Source organism: Bos taurus, chromosome 17, assembly GCF_002263795.3.
Source record: "Bos taurus isolate L1 Dominette 01449 registration number 42190680 breed Hereford chromosome 17, ARS-UCD2.0, whole genome shotgun sequence".
In the NCBI taxonomy this organism is placed as follows: domain Eukaryota; kingdom Metazoa; phylum Chordata; class Mammalia; order Artiodactyla; family Bovidae; genus Bos; species Bos taurus.
Window position 1 is genome coordinate 29057399 of NC_037344.1, and position 17084 is coordinate 29074482.

Sequence of the window (17084 nt, forward strand, 5' to 3'; positions counted from 1 at the left end):
TAGAGTTACTCTAACCCAGTTAAATTCTCAAATCTGAACTTTAATTCAAAAGCAGCTTGCAAAGAATCTAACCGAGGTTTTTATTCCTGGGGTCTCCTTAAGCCAAACTAGAGCTCTTCTTCCTCCACCCCTCTTCAATCTTTACACTTGGCAGAAACCTGCTGAAGAACGCAGGCTCTGTGTTTTGTAGCTCTGTTACCTAAAGACTGTAAGCACTCATGTGGCCTCCAAATCAAAAGAATTCATGCTAGATTTTAGGAAAACTTATGTCATATCATTTTCAAAAGTTAAATTAATAACTAGAGGATAAGCAAAGAGAAGACTGATATGGTACAGAAAGTGAAAGAGTTTCTCATTCTTGTTTGACTCTTTGTGACCCCATGGACTGTAGCCCACCAGGCTCCTCTGTCCATGGAATTCTCCAGGCAAGAATACTGGAGTGGGTTGTCATTTCCTTCTCCAGGGATCTTCCCAACCCAGGGATTGAACCCAGGTCTCCTGCACTGCAGGCAGATTCTTTACCATTTGAGCCATCAGGTGTGGACTTCATCTTATATATCCTGAAGCTTAGTATCAGTAATCAGAGATAGTATAGCAAAACGAAGTACAAGCTTCATTTTGCCCAAACTGTTAAACCCATCCTCTCTCAGTTTTTTTCATGAAAGTTGCAGTTAATGTGGTCTTCTGACTTGCCCTGTTTCCTTCCACTTCAACCATATCACCCACCACTAGCCTGAGCAGGATTATAGTAGTTTAGGATGTTCAAACACATGTGTTGAGTCCACCTTCTGGTCTTGATTTCTGCTTATTCTTTCTCCTTCCCTACAAAATTTGAGAGAAATGCATAACCCTGAAGACATATTTGGGTTAACTGTATCAAAATGGCTCAATAAAAACATCATATTTCAGACTGCCCTGGTGGTCCAGTGGTTAAGAATCTGCCTGCCAATGCAGGGGACATGGGTTTGCTAGCTGGTCCGGGAAGATTCCACACGCCACAGGGCAACTAAGCCCAGGCACCACAAGTACTGACGCTTTCAAGCCCTAGCGCCTGTGCCCCACTGTAAAAACCACACACGGACACCAGAGAGCAGCCCCCGCTCACCACAACTAGAGAAAGCCCACGTGCAGCAACAAAGACCCAGCACAGCCAAAAATAAGTAAACACAGTTCTTAAAAAGATCAATTTAAGAAGTGTCACATTGGACAGATTTGTATTCCATCGTATGTAAGATGTTCTATTAACCATTCCATCATGGATTGTACATACTAAGAGGAGCATCATCAAAAGGTACCCAACCAGAAGGCAAAACCACCAGGGTACATAGTGAGAAGCTGAGGAGTAGGGGTAGCGAGATTTCAGAGGCACTGAAAAGCCTTCTCAATCCAAACTGTCTTCTGTTATTGGTTCCTATCACAGACTGTTTCCACCATGGTGTTTGAAAAAAATCACCTTACCCTCCCTTTGGGTTAAATAAGGCTAGAAAAATATGTGGCACCCCGCTGCCATCACTCCCCATTCCACTCTCGGGGTAGACAGCACTAACCCATTATGATTTTCTGTTCTGCTAAATGCAAAAGTGTCACTCAGAGAGCCACTACCAACTGTTGGTGTTAGCCTCCTAGAAGAAGCTGCTTGCTATTCTGAGATTAAGGCTTTGAAGTCTTAAAAACTAAATGAAATGTCAGACATAATGTCATTCTTGGGCATAAAAACTGTAAATCTCAAATGTTTGTATTAACAGCTTATAAAACCTGCAAAAATGGGAAAGTATTTGGCAGTGAAGAAAGAAAGGAAATGTCGGGATATGAATTGGGGGCAAGGAGTAGCTCTCTGTAAAATATTCTGAAAACGGGAAGATTAGTCTGCAATATGAATAATCACTCTCTCCACTGTCTGTCTGCTACAGATGAAGTTTTCATAAAGCAGTAATTTTTCAGAATGAAAACATTAAGATTTCCAATCCATTTGTTACTCAGTTTTACTTAATCAGAGACTAAGATATAATGTGTTTTTATAAATACTTAAAATGTAGACAGAATGGAGAGATCAAGAAATGATTTTATTTTCAATAGTAAGTTTCCCATTTCACCTCTCCTGTCAAGTTTGTCCTGCTCTACAAGCGCAAAAGTGAAGAAAACTGTTGAAGGACAAGTTTAGAAGGCAGAAAAGTGTGATACAAGGTAAACACATAAAGCCTGGTGAAACAGAAGTCAAAGAATCTTAGTATAATTACAGCAGCAGGAGCTTTCACTCTCAGGGGACTGGGGGAGGCTGACTCTTCCAGTGTTCAAAGTTGGAAATCTGCGATCTGGGGGACTGCTTCTGGATTCTGCGTGGGGGCAGGGAACTGGAATTTGTCCTTAAGTCAAGTGTTTTAGTAACAAGGTCGGTTAGACCCACCTGGATTAATCCATTTGGGCTGCTGTAACAAAACAGCACAGACTTGCTCCTTGACTACATTTTAGACTCCTTGGAATCTCTTCTGGACTCGTTGTCAACTATGGCCCCCAACTTTGCTGTACAGCTTAAATGTATCAAGAATCCTGTTAAGTCAGTGTAGAGAGAAATCTTCCACCCGTGATAACGGATCACCATAGCCTGCCTTTAGCAAGAAATCTGTTAAGTCAATTTAACAATAATCCCCCTACTCTTGATGCCTCCTCATTAATTTTCTGCCCGGGGACTCATCCCCTCGACCCCTCGCCCACTCCTTGGCTATAAATCTCTATTCATTCTTACTGCTTTTAGAGTTGAGCCCAGTCTCTCTCCCCTACTGCCATAGTCTTGATCACCTATCAAAATAGTCCTGAATAAAGTCTTTCTTACTGTTTTAACAGGTGTAGGAACAACTTTTTCTTTAACACTTATGGTGCTACAACTTAGATGTGATCAGATTCATCATCAGACCCTTGGGCTGGAAGTTCTTCCTGGCTCTTCGTTTCAAATGGTGATTTATTCTCTGACTCCTGGGCTGGAAATTTGTTTCCTAGCTCCTTCTGAAGCTTCTTTGTTCTGTTTGTTTCCTGCTTTCCCCCACAGAACTTCTCAGTTGACTGAAACTACTTGCTAACTACATGCTCCACCATTAATGGACTAACTGTCCACTTCCTGTCTTGTTGGCATGATATTATGAAGGATAATTTGAAACTAAGGATCTCTCTGAACTGACTCACCTAAGACTTCTCCCTTTCCATCACTTCTCTTCCTTTCACCACTTGCCCTTTCCCTTCATTCCTTGAATCTTTTGATAAATCCGCCTTCAAACAATGCCTCCTTCACTCCTCTACCTAGCCCTGCTAGAACTTCTCTTTCCCTCAACTCCCTATAGTCAGTAGAATTTTAAGCCTCTGGCCCCATGAGGGCTCTCAAGAGACTCAGGGATCCCCAGAAGCAACTACATGAGGAAGAAAAAAAAAAAAAGGCTAATTTTAAACAGATTGGATATTGTATCCACTCAGATGAGCCTTGAAAATATTTAGACAACTGACTGAATATTCCCTCAGTCTCTCACCTAAAATTCATTCCACAGCTTCTTTTTTTTCCTTTTCTTTTTTTATTGAAGGATAATTGCTTTACAGAATTTTGTTGTTTTCTGCCAAACCTCAACAAGAATCAGCCATAGGTATACATACATCCTCTCCCTTTTGAACTTTCCTACCATCTCACTCCCCATCCCAACCCTCTAGATTGATACAGAGCCCCTGTTTGAGTTTCCTTAGCCATACAGCAAATTCCCATTGGCTATCTATTTTACATATGGTAATGTAAGTTTCCATGTTACTCTTTCCTTACATCTCTCCCTCTCCTCCCCTCTCCCCATGTCCATAAGTCTGTTCTCTATGTCCGTAAATGCTGCCCTGTAAATAAGTTTTTCCAGTACCATTCTTCTAGATTCCGTATATGTGTATTAGAATATGAAATTTTCTTTCTCTTTCTGACTCACTTCACTCTGTATAATAGGTTCTAGGTTCATCCTCCTCATCAGAACTGACTCAAATGTGTTCCTTTTTATGGCTGAGTAATATTCCATTGTGTATATGTACCATCTCTCAATGGACATCTAGGTTGCTTCCATGTTCTAGCTATTGTAAATAGTGCTACAATGAACAATGGGATATGTGTGTCTTTTTCAATTTTGGTTTCCTCAGGGTATAGGCCTAGGAGTGGGATTGCTGTGTCATATGGTGCTTTTATTCCTAGTTTTTAAAGGAATATCCATACCATCTTCCATAGTGGCTGTATCAATTTACATTCCCACCAACAGTGCAAGAGGGTTCCCTTTTCTCCACACCCTCTCCAGCATTTATTGTTTGTAGACTTTTTGATGATGGCCATTCTAACTGGTGTGAAGTGATATCTCACTGTGGTTTTGATTTGCATTTCTCTAAAAGACGCTTACTTCTTGGAAGGAAAGTTATGACCAACCTAGATAGCATATTCAAAAGCAGAGACATTACTTTGCCAACAAAGGTTCGTCTAGTCAAGGCTATGGTTTTTCCTGTGGTCATGTATGGATGTGAGAGTTGCACTGTGAAGAAGACTGAGCACCGAAGAACTGATGCTTTTGAACTGTGGTGTTGGAGAAGACTCTTGAGAGTCCCTTGGACTGCAAGGAGATCCAACCAGTCCATTCTGAAGGAGATCAGCCCTGGGATTTCTTTGGAAGGAATGATGCTAAAGCTGAAACTCCAGTACTTTGGCCACGTCATGCGAAGAGTTGACTCATTGGAAAAGACTCTGATGCTGGGAGAGATTGGGGGCAGGAGGAGAAGGGGATGACAGAGGATGAGATGGCTGGATGGCATCACTGACTCGATGGACGTGAGTCTGGGTGAACTCCAGGAGTTAGTGATGGACAGAGTGGCCTGGAGTGCTGCAATTCATGGGGTTGCAAAGAGTCGGACACGACTGAGCGACTGAACTGAATAATGAGCAATATTGAGCATATTTTCATGTGTTTGTTAGCCATCTGTATGTCTTCTCTGGAGGAATGTCTGTTTAGGTCTTTTTCCCACTTTTTGATTGGGTTGTTTGTTTTTCTGGCATGGAGTTGTATGAGCTGCTTGTATATTTTGGAAATTAATCCTTTGTCAGTTGTTTCATTTGCTATTATTTTCCCCCATTCTGAGGGTTGTCTTTTCACCTTTTTTATAGTTTCCTTTGCTCTGCAAAAGCTTTTAAGTTTAATCAGGTCCCACTTGTTTACTTTTGCTTTTATTTCCATTACTCTAGGAGATGGGTCATAGAGGATCTTGCTTTGATTTATGTCATCAAGTGTTCTGCCTATGTTTTCCTCTAAGAGGTTTATAATTTCTGGTCTTACATTTAGGTCTTTAATCCATTTTGAATTTATCTTTGTGTATAGTGTAAGGAACACCTCTAATTTCATTCTTTTACATGCAGCTGTCCAGTTTTCCCAGCACCATTTATTGAAGAAGCTGTCTTTGCCCCATTGTATATTCTTGCCTCTTTTGTCAAAACTAAGGTACCCGCAGATGCATGAGTTTATTTCTTGGCTTTCTATCTTGCTCCATTGGTCTATATTTCTGTTTTTGTGCCAGTATCATACTGTCTTGATGATTGTAGATTTGTAGTGTAATCTGAAGTCAGAAGGTTGATTCCTTCAGCTCCATTCTTCTTTCTCAAGACTGCTTTGGCTTTCAGGGTCTTCGGTGTTTCCATATGAATTGTGAAATTTTTTGTGCCACCTCAGGACTTTCCCTGTGTCTCAGCTGGTGTAGAATCTGCCTGCAATGCAGGAGACCTGGGTTCAATCCCTGGGTTGGGAAGATCCCCTGGAGAAGGGCATGGCAACCCACTCCAGTATTCTGGCTTAGAGAATTCCATGACTGTAAAGTCCATGGGGTCACAAAGAGCTGGACACGACTTAGCAACTTTCGCTTTCACTTTGTGCTAGTTCTGTGAAAAATGCCATTGGTAATTTGATAGGGATCGCATTAAATCTGTAGATTGCATTTGGTAGTATAGTCATTTTCACAATATTGATTCTTCCTACCCAGAAACATGGAATATCTCTCCATCTGTTTACGTCATCTTCGATTTCTTTCATCAGTGTCTTATAATTTTCTGTGTAAAGTTCTTTTGTCTCCTCAGGTAAGTTTATTCCTAGATATTTTATTCTTTTTGTTGCAATGGTATATGGGATTGATTCCTTAATTTCTCTTTCTGATTTGTCATTGTTAGTACATAGAAATACAAGTGATTTCTGTGTATTGATTTTGTATTCTGAGACTTTGTTAAATTCACTGATCAGCTCTAGTAACTTTCTGATAGTATCTTTAGGGTTTCCTATGTACAGTGTCATGTCATTTGCAAACAGTGAGACTTTTACTTCTTCTTTTCCAATCTGGATTCCTTTAATTTCCTTTTCTTCTCTGATTTCTGGAGCTAGGACTTCTAGAACTATGTTGAATAATAGTGGTGAAGGTGGACACTCTTGTCTTGTTCCTGATCTTAGGGGGAATGCTTTCAGTTTGTCACCATTGAGAATAATATTTGTCGTAGGCTTATCATATATGGCCTTTACCATGTTGAGGTAGGACCCTTCTATGCCCATTTTTGGAAGAGTTTTAATCATAAATGAGTGCTGAATTTTGTCAAAGGCTTTATCTGCATCTAGCGAGATGATCATATGGTTTTTATCTTTTAATTTGTTAATATGGTATATCATATTGATATCTGCATATATTGAAGAAGCCTTGCATTCCTGGAATAAACCCAACTTGATCATGGTGTATGAGCTTTTTGATATGTTGCTGAATTCTGTTTGCTAAAATTTTGTTAAGGATTTTTGCGTCTATGTTCATCAGTGATATTGGCCTGTAGTTTTCTTTTTTTGTGTTGTCTTTGTCTGGTTTTGGTATCAGGGTGATGGTGGCCTCGTAGAATGAGTTTGGAAGTGTTTCTTCCTCTGCAATTTTTTGAAAGAGTTTTAGAAGGATAGGCATTAGTGCTTCTCTAAATGTTTGATAGAATTCTCCTATGAAGCCATCGGCTCCCGGGCTTTTGTTTTTTTGGGGAGATTTTTGATCACAGCTTCAATTTCAATGCTTGTAATGGGGTTGTTCATAATTTCTATTTCCTCTTGGTTCAGTCTTGGAAGATTGAACTTTTCTACAAATCTGTCCATTTTTTCCAGGTTGTCCATTTTATGCCATATAGTTGTTCATAATAGTCTCTTATATTCCTTTGTATTTCTTCATTGTCTCTTGTAACCTCTCCTTTTTCATTTCTAATTTTGTTGATTTGATTCTTTTCTCTTTTTTTCTTGATAAGTCTGGCTAAAGGTTTGTCAATTTTGTTTATCTTCTCAAAGAACCAGCTTTTAGGTTTATTCATCTTTACTATTGTTTCTTTCATTTCTTTTTCATTTATTTCTGCTCAGATCTTTATGATTTCTTTCCTTCTATTAATTTTGGGGTTTTTTGTTCTTCTTTTTCCAGTTGTTTTAGGTGTAAAGTTAGGTTGTCTGTTTGATGTTTTTCTTGTTTCTTGAGGTAGGATTGTATTGCTCTAAACTTCCCTCTTAGGACTGCTTTTGCTACATCCCATAGATTTTGAGTTGTCATGTTTTCATTGTCATTTGTTTCTAGAATTTTTTTATTTCCCTTTTGATTTCTTCAGTAACCTGTTGGTTATTTAGAAACGTGTTGTTTAATCTCCATGTGTTTGTGTTTCTTACAGTTTTTTCTTGTAATTGATATCTAGTCTTATAGCATTGTGGTCGGAGAAGATGCTTGATACAATTTCAATTTTCTTAAATTTACTGAGGTTTGATTTGTGACCCAAGATGTGGTCTATCCTGGAGAATGTTCCACGTGCACTTGAGAAGAAGGTGTATTCTTCTGCATTTGGATGGAATGTCCTGAAGATATCAATGAGATCCATCTCATCTAATGCATCATTTAATATTTGTTTCCTTATTTTCTGTTTTGATGATCTGTCCATTAGTGTGAGTGGGGTGTTAAAGTCTCCTACTATTATTGTGTTACTGTCAGTTTCTCCTTTTATGTCTGTTAGTGTTTGTCATGTACTGAGCTGCTCCTATGCTGGGTACATGAAGTGAAGTCAAGTCGCTCATTTGTGTCCGACTCTTTGCGACCCCATGGACTGTAGCCTACCAGGCTCCATCCATGGGATTTTCCAGGCAAGAATACTGGAGTGGGTTGCCATGACCTTCTCCAGAGGATCCTCCCGACTCAGGGATGAACCCGGGTCTCCCACATTGCAGGCAGATGCTTTATATGGCTTCCTCTTGGATCGATCCCTTGATCATTATGTAGTGTCCTTCCTTATCTCTTGTAATCTTCCTTAGTTTAAGGTCTATTTTGTTTGATATGAGGATTGCTACTCCAGCTTTCTTTTGCTTCCCATTTGTATGGAATATATTTTTCCATCCTCTCACTTTTCAGTCTATATGTGTCTTTAGGTCTGAGGTGGATTTCTTGTAGACAACATATATATGGGTCTTGTTTTTTATCCATTCAGCCAGTCTGTGTATTATGGTTGGAGCATTTAATCCATTTACAATTAAAGTAATTATTGATATATATGTTCCTATTTCCATTTTCTTAATTGGAGTTGATTTTGTATATCTTTTTTCTTCTCTTATATTTCTTGACTATATAAGTCCTTTCAACACTTGTTGTAAAGCTGGTTTGGTGGTACTGAATTCTCTTAACTTTTTCTTGTGTGAGAAGCTTTTTATTTCTCCATCAATTCTGAGTGAGATCCTTGCCAGGTACAGTAATCTTGGTTGTAGATTTTTCACTTTAAATATATCCTGCCATTCCTTTCTGGTTGTCAGAGTTTCTGCTGAAAGATCAGCTGTTAAACATATGGGGTTTCCCTTTTATGCTACTTTTTGCTTCTCCCTTGCTGCTTTTAATATTCTTTCTTTGTGTTTAATCTTTGTTAGTTTGATTAGTATGTGTCTTAGTGTGTTTCTCCTTGGGTTTATCCTGTATGGGACTCTTTGTGCCTCTTGGACTTGATACTATTTCCTTTTCCAATTTGGGGAAATTTTCAACTATAATCTCTTCAAAAATCTTCTCATACCCTTTCTTTTTCTCTTCTTCTTCTGGACCCCTATAATTCAAATGTTGGTATGTTTCATATTGTCCCAGAGGTCTCTGAGACTATCCTCAGTTCTTTTCATTCTTTTTACTTTATTCTACTCTTCAGAAGTTATTTTCACCATTTTATCTTCCAGTTCACTGATTCATTCTTCTACTTCAGATATTCTGCTATTGATTCCTTCTAGAGTATTTTTAACTTCAGTTAACTGTGTTGTCTGTCTCTATATGTTTATTCTTTAATTCTTCTAAGTCTTTGTTAATTGATTCTTGCATTTTCTCAATTTTGTTTTCAAGGTTTTTGATCATCTTTACCATCATTATTCTAAATTCTTTTTCAGTTTGCCTATTTCCTCTTCTTTTATTTGGACTTCTGTGTTTCTAGTTTGTTGCTTCATTTGTGTAGTATTTCTCTGCCTTTTCATTATCTTTTTAACTTATTATGTTTGAGGTCTCCTTTTCCCAGGCTTCAAGTTTGAACTCTTTCTTCCTTTTGGTTTCTTCCCTCCTAAGGTAGGTCCAGTGGTTTGTGTAAGCTTTGTATAGGGTGAGATTTGTGCTGAGTTTTTGTTTGTTTCTCCTCTGATGGGCAAGGCTGAGTGAGGTGGTACTCCTGCCTGCTGATGACTGGGTTTGTATTTTTGTTTTGTTTGTTGTTATAGATGAAGCAGCCTGCACAGGGTGCTGCTGGTGGTTGGGTGATGCTGAGTTTTGTATTCAAGTGGTTTCCTTTGTGTGAGTTCTCACTATTTGATACTCCCTAGGGTTAGTTCTCTGGTAGTCTAGGGTCTTGGAGTCAGTGCTCCCACTCCAAAGGCTAAGGGCTTGATCTCTGGTCAGGAATGAAGATTCTACAAGTGGTTTGTCATGGCATTAAGTGAGATTAAAACAAATATCCAAAAACAAGAAACCAAAGATGGACTCCAAGCACATGGCAGTTATAAAATCAGGCAAATAATAATTAAAATAATGGAATATACACATATACATATATCAGATCAGATCAGTCGCTCAGTCATGTCCGACTCTTTGTGACCCCATGAATTGCAGCACGCCCATGAGCAAAATCAAAACAGTCCAAGAAAAATAAAGTACAATAGATTGACCAGGCAAACAAAAGAAATAAAAAATTATATTTACCAGTTAAGAACAAAACTAACTAAAGCACAAAGTGGAAAACAAAATTAAAGCAGGGTGCCAAGTGGGGAATGAAGCAATGAAAACAAAACTAACAAGTATATTGAAAGGAAAGGAAAGAAAGAAAGAATAGATATGGAAAGTTAAATAGAGGTAGATGCTGCTGCTGCTAAGTTGCTTCAGTCGTGTCCAACTCTATGCGACCGCATAGATGGCAGCCCACTAGGCTCCTCCATCCCTGGGATTCTCCAGGCAAGAACACTGGAGTGGGTTGCCATTTAGAGGTAGATGAAGAAGATTTATATATGTTAAAGATTAACCACAAGGGGAAAAGAACAGTAGGAAAGGCAAACAAAAGAATAAATGTATAAAAAATATAATAGGTTAAAAAATTAAAATTATAAAAAAGATAAGAAAAAAAAATGGAAGAAGGAAAAAAAAGGAAAAAAAGGAAAACTCTCCAGAAATGCAAAAGCCCAACGTAGAGGCAGAGATCTATAACAACAATAAAAAACGTGATTGAGAAAAAAATGCAAAAAAACAAATCTCAAAAGCTTAAATAGATTTCATAGTGCCAATAAAATCAACAACAGAAAGGGAAAAAAGGTGGGGGGGGAATTTTTTAAAAATCCGAATAAATCTACAGAACAAGTCCAAACATAAGAATAATAAATGTTTTTCTTGAGTCACTGCTGTTAGGGTCCTTTCCCTCTCTGGGAATCAGTCCACCTTACCTCCCTAGGATGCCCTCCAACAGTGTGCTGATCTCTGTACCTGCTGTGGGGGCAGCTCAGATTCTAATCTGGTCCTACTCCTGTGTTCTTGCCTCCAATGCCCACAGCTATCAGAACTAGTGTGTTTTCTTTTGTGGGAGCTTACCTTTTATATGTTCCATAGACACAGAGTCTGCCTAGTTGATCGTGCGGATTTAATCTGTAGCTTGTACAGCTGGTGGGAAGGTTTTGGGTCTTCTTCCTTAGCCACACTGCCCCTGGGTTTCAGTTGTGGTTTTATTTCCACCTCTGCATGTGGGTCATCCACTGGGGTTTGGTCCTGAGGCTGCCCTGGAGGGCTTGGGTTTGCCCCTATGAGGGCCAGGTGTGGAGGTGGTGCAGTTGCTTGGGTCGCAGGGGTTCTGGCAGCACCAGGTACTCAGGGGGGTTGGCGGCTAGGGCAGCAGGAAATGTAGTGCTCTAGAAGGGTATGGCATCCAGAATTGGCCAATACGCTCCACTATTCTTGCCTGGAGATACCCCCTCCCTGACAGAGAAGCCTGGCAGGCCACAGTCTACAGGGTCGCAAAGAGTCAGACACTACCAAAGTGACCCTGCGTGTATAGATGCAAGGCATTTTTTGCCTGTGGCAGCTCTGCCCCAGTGAGAGTTGAGCATGAAGGTGGCACAGCTGCTTGGCTTGCAGGGACCCTGGCGGCACCAAGTGTACGGGGACACAGACTGCCTCTGCCGCAGGAGTTGTGGCCCTACAGAGTCTTTTTTCGAGCCTCTGGTAGCTGGCAATCAGAAGGCCTCTTTGGCCAGTCTTTCTCCCTAGCTCTGTCCATTCAGGCACTTAGAGGGCTTCCTTACCTGGGGTCCTTCTCCGTTGTTCGATGTGTCGGGCACATAGAAGGGCCCCCCTGGCTGGGATCCTACTCTGTAGATCAGTGTGTCAGGCACGTCAAGGGGCGCCCTGGATGGGATCCTACTCTGTAGTTCCCCTGCATCAGTCACTTAAAGGAGCACCCTGGGTGGGGTCCTACTCTGCAGTTAGTGCGTCACACATTTGATAGGCCAGCCTCTCTATTGTTCATCTGCCAACGCTGGCATGTTGGGGAGAGAGGCTATGGTGATGGCTCCACCCCCTACGCATGACTCAGCAGTATCACCTTGCTTCCATGACTGCTCGGCTTTTCTCCACAGGCATTTCCCACCACAATCTCCCACACATCCTCTCAATCCATCTCTCCACAGTCAACAGCAGCCCTCACCCAGGGATTGCTCCACAATCCCTAAATTCCAGTTCCCAGCCGCTGCGCCTTCCAGGGGAATGTGTCCCTGTCTTGGGTATGTGTGACTGTGACAAGGACAGTCTGATTCTCATTCCATTTAGGCTGCCACAGATCAGCTGTTTCACTCTCAGCCTTAAATGTTTCTCCTGACTCAGACAACTGCCCTGATGTGGGGATCAGATCCCTGCATTAGTTCCCTCACCTGCCGAGGGCAGGTCCAGCTCTACTCACACTCCTGTTTCTCCCCCAAGTCCTTCGTCCTACCAAGTTTTGTGTTGGTCTGTATATTCTTTTCCGCTGGTGAGGTACTCCTGTCTGCTCTCAGCTGGTGTTCTGCATGTACTTCTGTGTCTGAAGGTGTATTCCTGATATATCCGTGGAGAGAGATGTTTCCACGTCCACCTACTCCTCTGCCATCTTGTTCTCTCTCTACAGCCTCCTTAAGATTACACATCAGAGCGAAAGAAAGTCTTAACGTTTCCTCCATAAATATTGTTAAAATCCTTTAGCTCTCTATTGACTAAGTAATCTCACCTTGTCCTGTTTGCCAGAAACACAATTCAGATAAAAATATAAAGTGGTGCAACTATTTCATGTAAATTGGTGAGTTCACATTATTGTGTTTATCAGACTCATCACTAAAATTTCAGAATGGGAGCTATTTGGTCTCGTGTCTGTATATTTGTATATGTTTATGTATGTACATATGTCATGTATATGTGATATTTTTCTACTTCCAGATGGTATTACCAAATTAATTTACACAATCTCATAAAGTAGCTCTCAAATTGGTTTAAAGACCTTAAATAAAATATTCTTAAAACTCTCCGAAATATAGAAACGAACCCAAATGTTTTTGAAATTCATGTGACCTGCCTGAGTAAATTTTTGACTAGTCTGGTATCATAAAAATGATTATGTCATAGTGTTAGCATTAAGCATACTTTTTTATTTTACTTGGGTTTACTAGTCAAATAAGGTAATAGTATATCTATTAGATGTTTAAGACTATAAAAATTATAAGAACAAATGGACAAGATGAAATATAAATAAATTTTGTGATATCCATTATCCATTACTTTATGCATATCAAGCACAGCAGTAAAGCAAAAGAACCCATGTATTTAACCTTTATAGGTTTTGCATTTGTGATACATGCCTAACATGCATATGCTATAAAAATAGTTAAGAAGGAAATAACTTGAGATAATATTTAAATTTGTTTAATAACATATCTGCCTGAAAATAGTTTCCAAAGTCTTTCTGGTAACATGTAAACTTTGAGTTATGCCAAGTTAAGTAACAGATATGTGTTAAATATCTAGATCATTTCTAAGTAAGATAAACTACTGAAACATTCATTACTAAGCACAAGGTTACATATTTTTGGCTTTTTATTTTACATAGACCACAGAAGCTAAACATATTTGGATTTGTTAATAAACATGCTTTTTTTGGCCACATCAAAAAGTTGTACTATGAGGAAGCTTATACCTATAAAAACTGTAAGATGGAGTGATGGTTAATTTTATGTATCCACTTGACTGGGCTAAGGAATATCCAGATGGCTGGTAAAACATTATTTCTTTGTGTGTCTATGAGGGTGTCTCTGGAAGAAACTAGCCATTGCATCAGTAGACTGAGCAAAGAAGATGACCCTAACGAATGCTGGTGAGCATCATCTAAATCAACACGGGTCTGAATAGAACAAAAAGGTGCAGCTCTTTTTACTTGAGCTGAGACATCCGACCTCTTCTCCTCCTGGACATCAGAGCTCCTACTGCTTGTACTTTTGGAATCAGAGTGGGACTTACACCATCAGGCCCTCGATTCTCAGGCCTTTAGACTCAGACTGAATTATATCAACCTTGCCTGGCTCTCCAGCTTGGAGATAGCTGACTGTGGGACGTCTTGGTCTCTGTAATTGTGTGAGGCAGTTCCTATAACAAATCTTCTCTTATCTATATATATCCTATTGGTTGTTTTTCTGGAAAGCCCTAACTCATACAGATTACATACTCATTAAATTCACTAGTCTACAGAATGGTGGTATGTGACAGACAATCATAACTGCCTACTTCCCAATTTTCCTATATTGAAAAAAGGTTACAGCCTCTTCAATAAGTGGTGCTGGGAAATCTGGACAGCTACATGTAAAAGAATGAAGTTAGAATAGTATCTAATACCATACACAAAAATAAACTCAAAGTGGATTAAAGACTTAAATGAAAGATAGGACACTATAAAACTCTTAGAGGAAAACATAGAAAAAACACTCTCTGACATAAATCACCACAAGATCTTTCTTGATGCACTTCCTAAGATGATGATGATAATAATAATAAATAATTGTGACCTAATTAAGCTTAAAAGTTTTTGCACAGCAAAGGAAACCATAAACAAGATGAAAAGACGACCATCAGAATGTGAGAAAATATTTGCAAACAAAGCAACAGACAAAGGATTAGTTTCCAAAAGATACAGACAGCTTATGGAGTTATATATCAAAAACACGATCAAAACAAAAATGGGCAGAAGACCTAAACAGATATTTCTCCAAAGAAGACACATAGATGGCCAACAAACACATGAAAAGATGCTCAATATCACTAATTACTAGAGAAACGCAAATCAAAACTACAATGAGGTGTCACTTTATACCAGCCAGAATGGCCATCGTCAAAAAATCTACAAACAATAAATGCTGGAGAGGATGTGGAGAAAAAGGTTCTCTCTTATACTACTGGTAGAAATGTAAATTGGTACAGCCACTGCAGAGAACAGAATGGAGATTCACTAAAAAACTAAACACAGAACTAACATATGACCCTGCAGTCCCACCACTGGGCATATACCCTGAGAAAACTGTAACTCAAAAAGACACACGTACCCCATTGTTTATTGCAGCACTATTTACAATAGTCAGGACACGGAAGCAGCCGAGACGTCCACTGACAGATGAATGGATAAAGAAGATGTGGTACCTATATACAATGAAATATTGCTCAGCCACAAAAAGGAATGAAACAGAGTCGGCTGAGGTAATGTGGATGAACCCAGAGCCCGTCATACAGAGTGAAGTGTGTCAGGAAGAGAAAAACAAATACTGTACACCAGCAAATATATATGGGATCTAGAAGAATGGTACAGATGAACCCATTTGTAGGGAAGGAACAGAGGCACAGATGTAGGGAATGGACTTGTGGACACAGGTGGGGAAGAAGTGGAGAGGGACGAACTGACAGAGCAGCACTGACATAAATACACTCCCACGTGTGAAATAGATAGCTAGTGGGAAGCTGCTACATAGCAGAGGGAGCTCAGCTCCACGTGCTGTGAAGGCCTAGGGGGGTGGGATGGGAGCATGGGAGGGAGACTCAAAGTGGGGGATATATGCATCATATGGCTGATTCACAATGTTGGCATATTCTTTTTTGGCCTGACAGCATGTGGGATCTTAGTTCTCTGACCCAGGGATGGAACCCATACTCCCTGCACTGCAAGCGCAGTCTTAACCACTGGACTGCTAGGGAAGTCTGATTCATGATGCTGTACAGCAGAAACTAACACAACATTGTAAAGCAATTACATTTCATTAAAAAAAAAAAAATCAATTTTAGGGCATTCCCTGGTGGTCCAATGGTCAGGGCTCCGTGCTTCCATTGCCAGGGCCTGGGTTAGATCCCTGGTCAGAGAGCTAAGATCCCACATGCTGCACAGCTACCTATTTATTTTTAAAAATGTCATTAATGGCTAAGAATCATCATATGTAAATAAAACTACTACAAATTGTAACGATGAAGAGAAATAACTTTGCCTGAAAAGAAGGAAATGTAGGAGGTAGTTTTGTTAAGGGAAGAAGAGTAATTTTGTCCTAAATTAAATGACTGGTTGCTCCAATATGAGAAAAGGGAAAGTATAAGACAAAAACTGAATGAATATAAAGTTTTTCTGTGGAAAGTCTGCAGAAAAGAAATCTTGAAAAGGAAATCTTATCTCATGTGGTCAAAGCAGACTCAGATTGGATGTACTTATTTATAAGTTTCTTAATGAACTTTGATATCAAAAGAATACTGATGCAAAAATAGAATTTGACTTTCTGCTAAAAATGGTAAGATTTTTTTAGATTGTTGTTCTGCTCTTAAGAGATCGTAAATCTTTTTCTTTACCTTTTGCATGATATGCTTAGGAAAACAACATTTTGTGTCATATCATAATTTTCCTGTGCTTTATATAAATGTTTATCACACCCTTGATTATTTATGAAGACCAAGTCTCAGTTTTTAAAAGAGCCAATAAGGTTTTTTACAATCATGTTACCTCCTATAGTTATTTTTGAATTATTTTGTCACTTTGTTTAAATAGGTAGCTCAGTTTCATTTCACAGTGATTTATGATCTTATTTAATCAAGTGTTTGAAATTTTTGACAATTTTGCCTTCCCTAAATCAAATTCTAGATAAAATGTTGATATTGAACTGACTTTGAGATTTCTCAGAGGGCTTCTGGAAATTTTCAAAGGTTTGTTCTTTTACCTTGTAAAAAGAGAGATATTAAAAATTAATTAGATTTATCTGTATGTTGAATGACATGAAAATCATTGTCAAGTAAGAACAGATGCTTAACCTTCCATAGATTATATTTGCATGGGTAAATGTCATTAATATAAATATTTTTAAGATTGTGTGAAGTTCACAGAAATTTGTCAGTACCCTTGCTGTCCATATGTCCAGTATAATGTTATCAGTCATAATTTCAGTTATTATTTTTAAATGTTGCATGCCACAGAAATAACCAAATTCCCCCAAATGAACTCCCATCAGATCTTTAACAATGGTCAT